The 14604-nt window shown below is 38.8% G+C and overlaps 1 long non-coding RNA gene across 1 annotated transcript; it reads left to right on the top strand.

Moving 5' to 3' along the window:
• Positions 1–1322: 1322 nt before the first annotated feature.
• Positions 1323–7881, top strand: LOC127554268 (uncharacterized). The gene is made up of 2 exons (XR_007951930.1): positions 1323–1834; positions 5025–7881. It is a non-coding gene; the product is annotated as an uncharacterized LOC127554268 (long non-coding RNA).
• The last annotated feature ends 6723 nt before the right edge of the window (positions 7882–14604 follow it).

The following is a 14604-nucleotide window of genomic DNA, read 5'->3' as shown; positions in this document are numbered from 1 at the left end:
TTTGGTAAAGATTTATTACAAGGTCTGTAGCAACACAAAACCATAGTTACAATTTGTCCACATAGAGCTACGGAATGAGGTGAGGATACTTGTGGGAGAGACCGTTTTCTTTCTAGTAGTAGGTATACACTTAAGGAATTCAAACTAATATTAAAAAAAAAAATGAACAAAATAACATTCCTACCTAAAAGTACCATAGGGATTTGAAGAAAGTCTTTTCATCCTGGCTTATTCACTGATTCCTTAGGAATGAGTTTTCCAAGTATTTATAAATCATTTTCCACCCCTTATTGAGGCTACAATCCTCCCTAAATTTCTTCACTTCCTAGTTTTCCCCATCTTAAGCCTTTCCTGCCTTAGAACTCTCTGATTACATCATTCTTGCTTTTTACCATTATCCCAAATTCTGTCTCACTGATTTAATAGTGTTCTAGAATGTTTTGTTCCCTGGGCGTCCCATCAAGTTTCTTGGCATCTATGAGTACAGAACACAGGTCTGTTAGGCAAGGCAGAGGTTGCCTAGCAAATTTTTTAGTGACTTCTCCTTCCTCAGCACAAGAATCCTTGCAGTTGTAGCTACCAAGTACTGTCAAGTCCCCTGGTTTTGACACTTATCAGCTATATTAGCATGGGCAAATGTTGTCATCTATAAAAGAAGCATTATTTTCTCACAGGGTTGCTGAGAAAAACACTTTATAAAACTTTAAAATGCTTTTAAAAATATGAACTCTTTGTAACCAAACAAGCCACTTCTCAGGACTGGCATTAAATTCATTTTTCTGTCCTCTATCCTATCTTTCCCATCATTAAGTCCTATAATCCCAATACACATAGACCTAGAGCTATTATTTCCTACTGGAATTAAAATATAAGAATGTTGTCTCAGTAATAAAACATTTATTAAACACTTAATATGCGCCAGGTGATGTGCTAAGACAGAGAAAGACACAATATATTACTCCAAATCCAAGTAATATTTTCCATTTCTTTAGTCTCCTTGTCTCATTCTGTCTACCTTCTAATTAATTCTGCATATTGCTCTCAAACTTATCTCTCTTGAACATTCATTTTCTTTCATCTTGCTCTGTTTCACAATCGTACAATGGCTCCCTCTTTCTTATCATATCAAGTCTAACTTGTCTTTTGGTGCCTTCTGTTGTGGCCCCACCCTGCTTATTTAATGTCTTTTCCTTTTGGGCCCCCCATTTTAGTGATGTTAACTACTCAATGTCACATTGTCATGTCTAAGTCATTATGTGTATATATAAAATATTCATCATCTTCTCTGTCCTCTCTCCTTCTCACCCCATAATCAGCTCATCATCTAGACCTCTCTTCCTCTCCATTGGCCCCAGTTATTCAGACTTGAAGTGTTGGAGCCATGTAATGGGCTGAGGCTTGAGTTGATGCACTGAGGTCCCAAGCACATGAGGCTAAATAGTAATTGGACCATACTCTATTAATATATATGCTTGGAGAAAGAATGGCCCCGCCCACTCTTTGTGAAAGTCCTGATGTGTTGTATAGGAAATGACGATTCTGGTGGGTGGAGGCAGGGGAATGAAAAAGGAAGGGGAGGAGAGCTCAGACCTCTCTCTCTGCTAGCTGGTTAACAGTCGCAGCTGCCCATATTGCTATCGCAATCCTTCTTGCCCATATTGCTATCGCAATCTTTTTTCACCTCTTCACTTCAATAAAGACTGAAGATTTTTCCCTTAACCTGAGTTCCTGACTCCGGCTGACTTTAAATACACAATCATTACAACTGGTGCCCAAGTGTGGGAACCAAGGACCCTACTTTCACTGAAGAAGTCTCCAGTGACCAGGAACTTAGGTGAGTATAACCTTTTTTGGCTGAAATGGGACAGATCCTAGGTAAAGATTCTCCATCCCCACCGCAACCCCCCCAATCCCAGCCCCACCCAGGAGTGGTGCTATAGAAAGCCTGCTTAAACTGATAGAAGATCAAGGGCTACTTGTAACTTGGGAACAGGCAGCTAGACTTCGGGGTACTTTAAAACGCACCTCCTCTTGGTTCTTAGAGGAAGAGCAAATCTCTCTAGATAACTGGGCATTGGTTGGTCAACAGCTCTCCGCATATAACAATGAAAACAGCCCTCATTCAATTTCCACCTCCCCCCAGCATCCAGCACCTCCCCCCTGCATCCAGCTGCTCCTATGAGTAGATTGCAAAAGGGACTAATTAAGGCCAAAGAAGAAGGGAAAAATGTATCAGAATTTCAACACCACATTTTTCCTGTAATTCAACAGTTTAATTCTTCAGGTCAAGAAAGTAGAAGATACTCACCTTTTGATATAGAAATCCTCAAAGACCTGAAAAAAGCTTGCACTCTTTATGGGGCTACATCAGCTTATGTTAAGATGCTATTACAAAATTTGGCTTTTGAAATCTTGACCCCTAATGACTGGAAATTTATAGCAAGGATATGCCTAGAACCTGGACAAAACTACTTGTGGCTTTCTGAATATAGTGAGCTCTGTAGGATACAAGCTCAACAAAATAGTCAAAGTGGAGTTCATACTGCAATCACCTGTGACCTACTAACAGGTGTAGGTCCTTATGCAGATGTCGCAGTACAAATTAATTATTCTGTAGCAGCATATCAGCAAATTGCTGCTAATGCTATCAAAGCGTGGGCTTCTCTCCACAATAAAGATAAAAAGGGGGGGGGGGCTTTCACAAAAATAACACAAGGGCCAAATGAACCCTATGGGAACTCTTCAGTCTGGACTTCCATCTCCTACTCAATTGCCTAGGGAGTGGCCTCTTTGGGTCATCGATATTAAGGATTGTTTCTATTCTATCCCTCTGGATAAGTAGGATATGAAAAGATTTGCCTTTTCAGTGCCCAGTGTTAACTTAGCTGAGCCTTATAAAAGATATGAATGGACAGTTTTGCCACAGGGAATGAAAAACAGCCCCACTATGTGTCAAATGTATGTTGCTGCTGCTCTTGCTCCAATAAGAAAAGCATTTCCAAAAGTTATGCTATTACATTATATGGATGATATATTGGGATGTGCACCTGAGGAACAAATGCTAGAAGCATGTCTACAAAAGACGATAGAAACACTAAGATACTACAAATTATACATAGCTGAAGAGAAAATTCAAAGACATGCTCCTTTTCAATATTTAGGACATGAAGTATACCCTAAGGTGCTTACAGTACAAAAACTGTCCTTAAGAACAGAGAAGCTAAACACTTTAAATGATTTCCAGAAATTGATAGGAGATATCCAATGGATGCGACCAGTGTTAGGCTTGACTACCTATCAGTTACAACCATTATATGATATTTTAAGGGGAGACAGTGCTTTAAATTCACCATGCCAGCTTACAAAAGAAGCTCAAGAGGCTTTGAGAGAAGTTGAACTGGCTTTATCCAATGTGGTTGAAAGAGTCACTCAAAAATCCTTGGAAATATCAGTTTTTGCCACACAAGAGGCACCCACAGCCGTCCTTCATCAAGGAGACAGTGTGATAGAGTGGGTCAACCTCCCGGCACAACCAGAACAAATCCTTACTCCTTACCCAGTGCTTGTGGCTAGAATTTTGTTAAAGGCCATTAAGCAAGCAGTACAATTATCTGGGGGAGACCTGATAAGATATACACCTTTTACACCAATACACAAATTAATGTGTGTTGTGAGACTATCCCAGAGTGGCAAATTTTATTAGCCATGGCTCCAAATTTTATACATGGGTTTCCATTAATGATAACCAGACTTTTACATAATTGGTGATGGATTCTTGAAGAAAAAGTTTCTAAAGTTCCTCTTAAAGGACCAACTATCTTTACAGATGCGTCCAAACACAATATTTGTGCTGTATACTCTCATGACTTAATGATAAAGAGAGTAGTCAGAACTCCTTTTCAGTCCACTCAGCAAAACGAATTATATGCAATCATGTTAGCTCTCACTTATTACCCAGGAGACAAATATAATAGCTGATTCAGCCTATTCAGTAGGTGTGGTACAAAGAATTGCCACAGCCCAAATAAAATTTGCAGCTTCTAATATATATCAGCTCTTTAAGGAACTTCAGGAGCAAGTGAGAAAACATCCAGGTAAGATTTATATCTTGCATGTCCACTCACATAGTGGACTCCCAGGTCCTATTTTTGATGGGAATTCAAAGGCAGATAGCCTTTTAACTATGTTAGCCATTACGCCTTTATTTCAGGAGGCCCATCTTTCTAAATACCATCAGGCTGCTCGAGCTTTGCGTTTACAATTTGGGATTACAAAAGAGGAAGCTAGGAGCATAGTAAAAAGCTGTACAGCTTGCCTTCCTTTCCACGCTCCTACACTGCCTCCAGGGAAGAACCCTCGTGGTTTGAGCCCAATGAAATCTGGCAAATGTATGTGTCCCATTATAAATCTTTCGGTCGTCTGTCTTTTATCCATGTTGTGGTAGACACCTTTTCAGGATTCACTTTTGCCATAACAGCAGCAAAAGAGACAGCCCGAGTGGTCACTGAATTCCTCATGCAAGCATTGGCCATTATGGGTGTGCCACAAACAATAAAAACAGACAATGATCCTGCATACACCTCCAAACATTTTGCACACTTTTGTGCACAGTATAAGATTTTACACACCACTGGCATACCCTTTAATCCTCAAGGACAGCCAATAGTAGAGAGGAGAAACAGAGACATTAAGACGCTGCTCCAAAAACAAAAGAAAGGGGGAGCCACAAGTAACCCTAGAGAGCTTCTAAATCTAGCTCTTTATACTATTAATTTCTTGATTTTTGACAAAGATGCACTGGCTCCAGCAGACAGGTTTTATAACCTACCGGAAGGGCAGTGTCCAGTGCTAGCAGCTCCACTATCTTTAGATAATCGCCAGGTGATGTGGAGAGACCCAGAAAGTGGTGAATGGAAGGGACCAGATAGGCTAACTGCTTGGGGGAGAGGGTTTGCTTGCATCTCTACAGGTGGAGAAGGAATCAGATGGGTGCCAATGAGCCGTATTCGCCTTGTCCATTGCAGAGAGACGGAGCAGACCCTTGAAACGAAGGAGAAGACCCAAGAAACATCGGGTGGTTCTGTTGCTGATTGTGCTCACCATTGAAAGAATGTGGCAGTTATGGCGTTTGACTCATGGACATAGAAAATCATTGGACTTCAAAACCCTCAGAAATCATTGGATTCTCTGAGACATTAGATTGTTGTAGGACTTTAAATCCCTCAGGAATCATTGGATTCTTTGAGACATAAGACTTGAAAGCCCTCAGGAATCATTGGATTCTCTGAGAAATGATATGACTGTTACAGGACTTCAAAATCTGCTGGAATCATTGGATTCCCTAAGACATAAAAAGACTTTTGCTGGACTTCAAAAACTTGGGGGGATCATTGGATTCCCTGATATGTGAAGCAATGGACAATAGATTGGTTTTGGACTATCTCTTGGTTGCTGAAGAAGGTGCATGTGTGACTGCTGTTTACATACTCTCCTTCTAGGACTTCTGGCAATCTTTTACAACACAATGTTGATTTATATTGTTTGTTATACCATTACTTGGGTGTATAATTCATATTTGTTACACCACATCAAGCCTGCACTGACTGTGGGGAGAGTCATCACTAATAGCCTCTGCGTTGTTGCTATGTGCTTGTGTAATACTTCCCATGCTGATGGGTTTGTGCATAATATGACCCTTCAGCCCAGAAACCTGCTAGCAACCCCCACTTCCCTTCAGTGCTTTCACCTCCTTTCCTGAGAAGTCAGGGAGGGTGTGATCACCTCCCCTTGGGGGCTCTGACCTCCCTGAGGAGTCAGGGATGGCATGATCACCTGTGTTCTAAAACAAAAGAAAGCGGGAGATGTAATGGGCTGAGGCTTGAGTTGATGCACTGAGGTCCCAAGCACATGAGGCTAAATAGTAATTGGACCATACTCTATTAATATATAAGCTTGGAGAAAGAATGGCCCCCGCCCATTCTGGTGGGTGGAGGCAGGGGAGTGAAAAAGGAAGGGGAAGAGAGCGCAGAGCTCTCTCTCTCTGATAGCTGGCTTCCTGTTGCAGCTGCCCATATTGCTATCGCAATCTTTTTTCACCTCTTCACTTCAATAAAGACTGAAGATTTTTCCCTTAACCTGAGTTCCTGACTCCGGGTGATTTTAAATACACGATCATTACAGAGCCATCCTTTTTCTTTGCTATGCACTCAATTCTCCATGGTAATATCTCTTATAACTGTCCCTTTCTTTCTCAGTGTCCTGACTCTTCTTCTTAGTGCCTACAGGAAAAGAGTCTTAAATGGTTCCCTTTGCCCTAGTCTTTCCTCTTCCATCTATAATACCTTACAGCAGGATTAATATTCTTACGGCAATGTTTTGATCATTTCTATCCTCTGAACTCTAGTCCAAGTTGTTGGATATTTTAAACTGAAAGTCCCTTATTCATTTCAAACTTACCTTCTCTCCACCTCAACTCTTACTTTTGCAAACTTCCCTGTTTCTTTCAAAGACACGACTATCTTTATAATCTTCTAAAATGGTAATCTCAGCACTTTTGTCTACTTACTCTTTCCCAGCCCACATATCAATCAATTTCCATGTCTTGACATTTCTGTCTCATGGCATCTCTCACATTTTTTTCTTTTTACTTCATTTTTTCTTATCAGGCTAACAACTTATTCAGGTCTTTATTGCCATTCACTTAAGTTATCACCATAGTCTCCAAAAATTTTCTCCCTGTTCTGAACATCTTCTACTATTTTGTCAAAGAGATTTTCCTTAAGGGGAGATATGACTGTTACTCTCCAATTCAATCAATTCCAGTGACTTCCTATTGCCAGTAAGATACAATGTAAATTTCTTTGTTAAGCTCTTCCAACTCTTTAAAATCAGGGTCCAATCAGTTTTTCTGGTTTCATTGAACATTATTCTTCTTTCCACACATTAACCTTTAACCCAATTGTCCTTCTCTCTGAACATCACATACAGTATTCAATCTTCCATCCAATATGTCTTACTATTGCCTTTTTTTTTGGGGGGGTGTGTGGGGGTTGTTAAATGACTTGCCCAGGGTCACACAGCTAAGAAGTGTTAAGTGTCTGAGACCAGATTTTAACTCAGGTCCTCCTCACTTCAGAGCTTGTGTTTTATCCACTGTGCCACTTAGCTGTCCCTATTGGCCATTTTAAAAAGCACATCTTTATCTGTGCTTCAGAGAATCCCTTTCTTCCTTCAAGAAGTGAAAATGCTGCTTTCTACATTGAAGTTTTCCTGATTCTCTTAACTGCTATTATTTTCCATTTCAAAGCTCTCTTATGTTAATCTACTTTTTACTTATTTGTATTTATTGTCTTTATACTCATTTTCTATATGTTTATGTACAATATATGCTTGTATCTTCCATTAGCATTTAAATTTGCAAATAGGAATTGTTTCTTTTTTTTTTTTTAACTTGTTTCCTTAGTGCCTGGCACATAGTGGGAACTTAATAAATTTCCTAGTACTGATATTATAAGTTCAAAGTTCTTACAGTGAACAAATCAAGACCTTTTACAAACCTGGTTCTAATTAACATCTTTAAAATCTCCATGAATCTTCTCCAGTTGATCATTATCACAAATTCTTAGCACTGGAAGGAATTTTAGGGGCTCTATAGTTCAATTGGTGAATGACCAAAATTTTCTACTGCATGTGTGGTCTTTGAATTCTGTTAGCCCTTAGTGTTCAAATTTGACAGTTTACCTCTGAATCACATTCCTTGAATTCTTCTCTCCTACTAGCTGAAAATAATTCTCTTACCCCTTAAATTTTCCTAGAACTCTTTGCACCATCATATTATGGTGTCCAACAAAAAAGTAGATGCTTAATAAATGCTTGATCATGCCTTTTTTTTTTTTTTTGAATCACTTAACAGTGTACATGTTACATCCCCCTAGGAGAAAGAAAATTCTTTGAGGGTAACACTTTCAGCTTTCATCTTTAATTCTTCAATTCTAAGGCACAAATGAGTGGGTATTTAATAAAGATATATAAAATTTGGTAGAATTTTTATTCTTTTACTTTACATAAGATCTTTATTACACATATTTATTAAGTACCACCTGTGTATAAAGCCTTATCTTGCCTAGTGATACAATTACTGTCTTTCAAATGTGCCAGATTCATTCTCATACTTAAACCTTTATATTATTCATATTATTGTCCCAACTCATTTGACACTATTTGCTACCTTATATATTGTTTGTGATATATTCATGTCTACATACCTATATGTCTTCAGAGACATACATACATACATATGTGGATATACACATAGACACCCAAATGTATACATATAGATATATACACATAGAAATATATTTGTACATATGTGCATGCATAATATATTTATGTATATATATATGCAAAATTAATATTAATGACAATAATTATAACAGTAGCTAAAATTTATATAGGGCTTACTGTGTTGCAGATACTGTGCTAAATGCTTTACAAATATTATATTTGATTAGATCCTCACAACAACTCTGGGAGATGCGTGCTGTTATTATTTCCATTTTACAGATAAGGAAACTGAGACAAAGAGAGGTTAAGTGACTTGCTTAGGGTCACATAGCTAGTAAATGTCTGAAGTCTTATTGAACTCAGGTCTTCCTGACTTCAGGTCCAAGGCTAAATCCACTGTGTCACTTAGCTACCTCCTATATATCTATATATAGTTTTCCTAACTAGATTTTAAACTCCTAAAAAGCTATGTTTTATTTCCTCATAGTACTTGTACAATACCATAAACATAATTGTCAGATTTTTAGTCACTTGAGCAGATGGAGAAGGACTTACCAGTGATTAACGGCAATTAATGGGCTTAACTTTACTGGGGAAAGTATGTGTGGTGTATACTGAGACTAATAAAGATGTCAATCTAGAGTCACGGGTAAACAAGTCCAAGGATCAGGTAGGTATGAGAAGGAGTTTGTAGTAGTGGTTTAGACCTGGAAAGAAAACACACAGAGAGTTAAGACACATTCTGTTAAGAGGAGCAAGCAGTTTGTCTTGGAGGTACGATGGTTCATCTCATGGAATTTTCATCTCTCCTACAATAAAGGAGTTTTGTTTATTTGTTTCTGTATTTTGATGATTCAGTGTTTCCTCTCTTTTATGCTGATAAAGAAGCATAGCCTAGGGCTCTTCCATAGTAGGTGTTCAATAAACATTAGTTGGTTGAGTTAATCAGTGGGTGAGTGAGAAGCAATGCATTATACATAAGTAGTTAATGGGATGAAGACTCTAGGTGATTGGATAATCTGGAGATAAGTACCTGAAAGACCTTTTACCAGAACTAATTCCAGTCACAAAGAGTTGGTCAGCAAAGACAACAAGAAGATTCTAAAATATGGACCTTTTCCAAGAATAAATTACTGGCACTGAAATAATGATTGATCTGGTTAAAAGAATCATGCCGGTAAATGACTCAGTCTGATTTGTGCCACTAGTCTCCTTCATCTTGATGAAATAATTGATCTCCCTGATCTAGAGTCTATAAAGCTGTGGGAGCTTAATACCACAGAATAAGCCCACATTATTCATGTGGCTCTTAATAAGATGCAATTACTAAAAATGAAACATTTAATTGCATGTTTTATTAATTCCTTCTCCATGAAATATTAATCATGAATTTTTGCTAATACAAATCTGGTAGCATCGAGTAGCTTTGGTTTATGGCCCATCTTTAAGCTGCTGCTCCACAATTTGTTTTCCAGTCCTTGCTCTCTATTATTTTTTTTCTCTAATACCTAATTTTCTTTCTTTCTTTCTTTCTTTCTTTCTTTCTTTCTTTCTTTCTTTCTTTCTTTCTTTCTTTCTTTCTTTCTTTCTTTCTTTCTTTCTTTCTTTCTTTCTTTCTTTCTTTCTTCCTTCCTTCCTTCCTTCCTTCCTTCTTCCTTCCTTCTTCCTTCCTTCCTTCCTTCCTTCCTTCCTTCCTTCCTTCCTTCTTTCTTTCTTTCTTTCTTTCTTTCTTCTTTCTTTCTTTCTTTCTTTCTTTCTTTCTTTCTTTCTTTCTTTCTTTCTTTCTTTCTTTCTTTCTTTCTTTCTTTCTTTCTTTCTTCCTTCCTTTCTTTCTTCCTTCCTTCCTTTCTTTCTTTTTAGCATTGGGGTTAAATGACTTGCCCAGGGTCACACAGGATATGTTCAGTGCACTGAGTGACCCAATTGAACTCAGATCCTTTTTACTCCAAGGCTGATAATCTATCTATTGTGCCATCTAGTTACCCTTAATCTCTAATTTTCTAAGAAAATGTACTTTAAATCTCATAATAGCTATTTATATGTTTTAAAAATCTGCAAACACACTTAAAGGCCTAAAGAGATGTGTTTTTGTATATTGGTATACAGAGTGTACATATCCACACCCATACCCACACAGGGGCTTGGAAAAGAAAGGAAAAAATCTATGGTAGGAAATGGGTAATTTGAAAAGTCAGAGAAATTTGGGGTATATGAGGGGAGGGTGAGATCAACAGTAGTTGCCTTAAATGCTTCATTTTAGTATAAGAAGTATGTTTGTGTACACCCCCATTCTATTGTGCAATGGGAAAGGCTTAGCTTCATAATAGGCTATCTTTGTGTCGAAGGAAGCCAATTATCACCAAGTGGTTCAATCCAAACACACCCTGAATTCCAATGATTCACCACAGGCCCTAAGTGATTCTCTCTGGGCAGGATCAGCATTTGAGGATTAGCACTTGAGTTGGAAAGAATAATGTCATCATTGCACACTGAACACAACATGTTACTATTTTTTACTTATTATGTAATAAATGTCTCTATATAGAACACCAGTGTCCAGAACCATGGTTTCACTCGGGAACTGAAAGATGGTCAGAGAATATTATGTATTGGGGGATCACTATATTGGGTGATATGAGAAAGAAAATATATGTATAGGAATGTACATATGTATCAGTAAAGGTTTGTGTGTGTGTGTGTGTGTGTGCACATATTTACAGAAGAAATATAAAATGTATCTTTTGACCTGTGTGGGACTCCTATTCTTGAAGAAGCCCTGATTAAAGAATTATTTCCCTAGCCCTTGAAGAACTTTGAAACTAATGGAGTAAAAATGATTCCCTAATCCCAAAGTATTCTTATCTCTGACAGGAAAACATCGATTTTACTTTTAGGGCCTTGCTGATCTAATGAAATAGACATCTAATTCATGAAGGAATGAATTAAGTACCGAATTCATGAATTCAAATCTAATTCTTATGAAAGAGATACAACTCTTAGGCTTCCAGTATGAAACTTCCAATTAACAGTGCAAATAGCCATCCTTCAGATTGTTTAGATACCTCAGAGAGTTTGTAATCTACTTGAAGGAAGATGGAAAATATAAATAAGAATTTAGAAACAAAGTACAAATTAATATGGAAGAACGCCTCATTCTGAGCAATCCCAAGATATAGAATTTCATAATTACAAAATTTTGGAAATGTAAGCCAGTGGATAAATGGTATTTATTTTATATAAATTCTACTTTTTTCTTTACATTTTAAATAACTTTTTACCAAAATTTTTTTGCATGTATTTTGCCAAACATATACAAAGAAAAACATCCGGGACTTCCGGTTAAGATGGCGGAGAGGAGGCTCACAGCTGCATAAGCCCCGCGCTTTCTCTCACTATCCACTTCATTACAAGCCTCTGAATTAATGCTTGACTGAAAAAAAACCCACAAATAGTTACCAAGAGAAGCCATCCTCGAGATTCGCCAAGAAAGGTCTGTCTTTACTGGAGGGCTGGGGCGGTTTTAGATCGGGCGCAGGCGGTGGGCAGCGGCAGTGAGAGCACAGGAGCAGACTGGAGAGGGGGTGGGGAGTGATCGCAGCCGTCTCTGCGGGGAGAGCTTCGCTACAGGTTTGGATACTTTGCTCCGGCAGCAAGTCAGCAGCCCAGCAGAGAAGCTAAAAACACCGGGGCTGAAGAATACAACCCCAAACAGCTGGAGTCTCCCGGGACCTGGCCGCCCCCCCCCCCCCCCCCCCCCAGTGACTCAGCACGCTCTGGGATCTCAGAGCGCACGCGCAACACAGTCCTGCCAGTGCCTCACTGCTGCCCTCCCGCAGTCTGTAGAAGAAGCTCGATAACATACCCAGCCCCTCTCCCAAAGAAAGACTCCAGTTTTTTCGGTTTTTCTTTGGTAGTTTATCTCTGATTATTAGACAGAATGAGCAAGAAGCTGAAGAGGACTTTAACCCTTGACAGCTTCTATACAGATAGAGAGCAGACTCTAAATACTGAGGAGACTAAAAACAGACTGTCTCCAGGTGAATCCCCAAAGGAGGAGATCATCTGTTCCTCGGCACAGATGAACCTCATAGAAGTGATTAAAAAGGCTCTCACAAGGGAGCTAGAAGAAAAATGGGGAAAGCAGAGTGAGGCTTGGCAAAAGGAGAGGGAGGCTTGGCAAAGGGAGAGGGAAGCTTGGAAAAGGAGAGGGAAGCTTGGGAAAAGGAGAGGGAGGCTTGGCAAAGGGAGAGGGAAGTTTGGGAAAAGGAGAGGGAGGCTTGGCAAAAGGAGAGGGAAGCTTGGAAAAGGAGAGGGAGGCTTGGCAAAAGAGCCTGGAGAAGTCAGTTAAAGAGAGAGTGGATAAAGAAGTAAAATCCTTGAAAAATAGGATTAGTGAACTGGAAACAGAAAACAGCTCTCTAAAAAACAAAATTGGCGGAATGGAAAAAAATTCCACAGAACAAAAGAACTCAATTGGACAATTAGAAAAAGATCTTAAAAAAGTGAGTGAAGAAAATACTTCACTGAAAATCAGAATTGAACAAGTGGAATTGAATGACTCGAGGAGACAAGAAGAATCAGTCAAGCAAATTCAAAAAAATCAAACAATGGAAAAGAATGTGAAATACCTTCTGGGGAAGACAACAGACCTGGAAAACAGATCCAGGAGAGACAATCTGAGAATCACTGGACTCCCAGAAAAGAATGATGAAAAAAAGAGCCTGGACACTATTTTCCAGGAAATTATAAAGAGAACTGCCCAGAAGTCATAGGAACAGAGGAAAAAATAAGCATTGAAAGGATTCATTGATCACCCACTGAAAGGGATCCTAAAATCAAAACACCAAGGAATATAGTGGCCAAATGCCAGAACCCTCAGATGAAGGAAAAAATATTGCAAGCGGCTAGAAAAACCCAATTCAAGTATCAAGGAGCCACAATAAGGATCACCCAGGATCTGGCAGCATCCACATTAAAAGATCGAAGGGCCTGGAATATGATATTCCGAAAGGCTAAGGAACTTGGTATGCAACCAAAAATAACTTACCCAGCGAGAATGAGCATCTTTTTCCAGGGAAGAAGATGGACATTCAACGAAGTAAGCGAATTTCATCTATTTCTGATGAAAAAGCCAGAACTTAACAAAAAGTTTGATCTACAAATATAGAACTCAAGAGAAATCTAAAAAGGTAAAGATTAATCTTGGGAACTATATTTTGACTATATAGATGTATAAAGAATACATGTATACCTTGTTCTAGAAATTGATGTGGAAAGGACATTGTACCAGAAAAAGGGTAAAGTGGGGGTAGTACATCTCATGAAGAGGCATAGGAAACCTATTATATCTGAGAGAAAGAAGGGAGGGGGATGAATATAGTGGGTATCTTACTGCCTTCAGAATTGGCTTTAAGTGAAAAATCTTAAGACATATTCAATCTATGGTGAAACTTCTCCCACCTCATTGAAAAGTGAGAAGGGAAAAGTGAAAAGGGAAGGAATAAGCTAAGCGGAAGGGAATACGGGAACTGGGAGGGAAAGGGGTAAGATAGGGGGAGGAACTCTAAGGTGGGGGGAGGGATACTAAAAAGGGAAGGCTGTGAGAAGCAAGTGGTGCTCACAAGCTTAATACGAAGGAAAAAATATTGCAAGCGGCTAGAAAAACCCAATTCAAGTATCAAGGAGCCACAATAAGGATCACCCAGGATCTGGCAGCATCCACATTAAAAGATCGAAGGGCCTGGAATATATGATATTCCGAAAGGCTAAGGAACTTGGTATGCAACCAAAAATAACTTACCCAGCGAGAATGAGCATCTTTTTCCAGGGAAGAAGATGGACATTCAACGAAGTAAGCGAATTTCATCTATTTCTGATGAAAAAGCCAGAACTTAACAAAAAGTTTGATCTACAAATATAGAACTCAAGAGAAATCTAAAAAGGTAAAGATTAATCTTGGGAACTATATTTTGACTATATAGATGTATAAAGAATACATGTATACCTTGTTCTAGAAATTGATATGGAAAGGACATTGTACCAGAAAAAGGGTAAAGTGGGGGTAGTACATCTCATGAAGAGGCATAGGAAACCTATTATATCTGAGAGAAAGAAGGGAGGGGGATGAATATAGTGGGTATCTTACTGCCTTCAGAATTGGCTTTAAGTGAAAAATCTTAAGACATATTCAATCTATGGTGAAACTTCTCCCACCTCATTGAAAAGTGAGAAGGGAAAAGTGAAAAGGGAAGGAATAAGCTAAGCGGAAGGGAATACGGGAACTGGGAGGGAAAGGGGTAAGATAGGGGGAGGAACTCTAAG

This window comes from Antechinus flavipes, chromosome 3 (assembly GCF_016432865.1).
Source record: "Antechinus flavipes isolate AdamAnt ecotype Samford, QLD, Australia chromosome 3, AdamAnt_v2, whole genome shotgun sequence".
NCBI classification, from domain to species: Eukaryota; Metazoa; Chordata; class Mammalia; order Dasyuromorphia; family Dasyuridae; genus Antechinus; species Antechinus flavipes.
The sequence above is the reverse complement of the archived record's forward strand: the minus strand, read 5'-3'. Positions and strand labels throughout refer to the sequence as shown.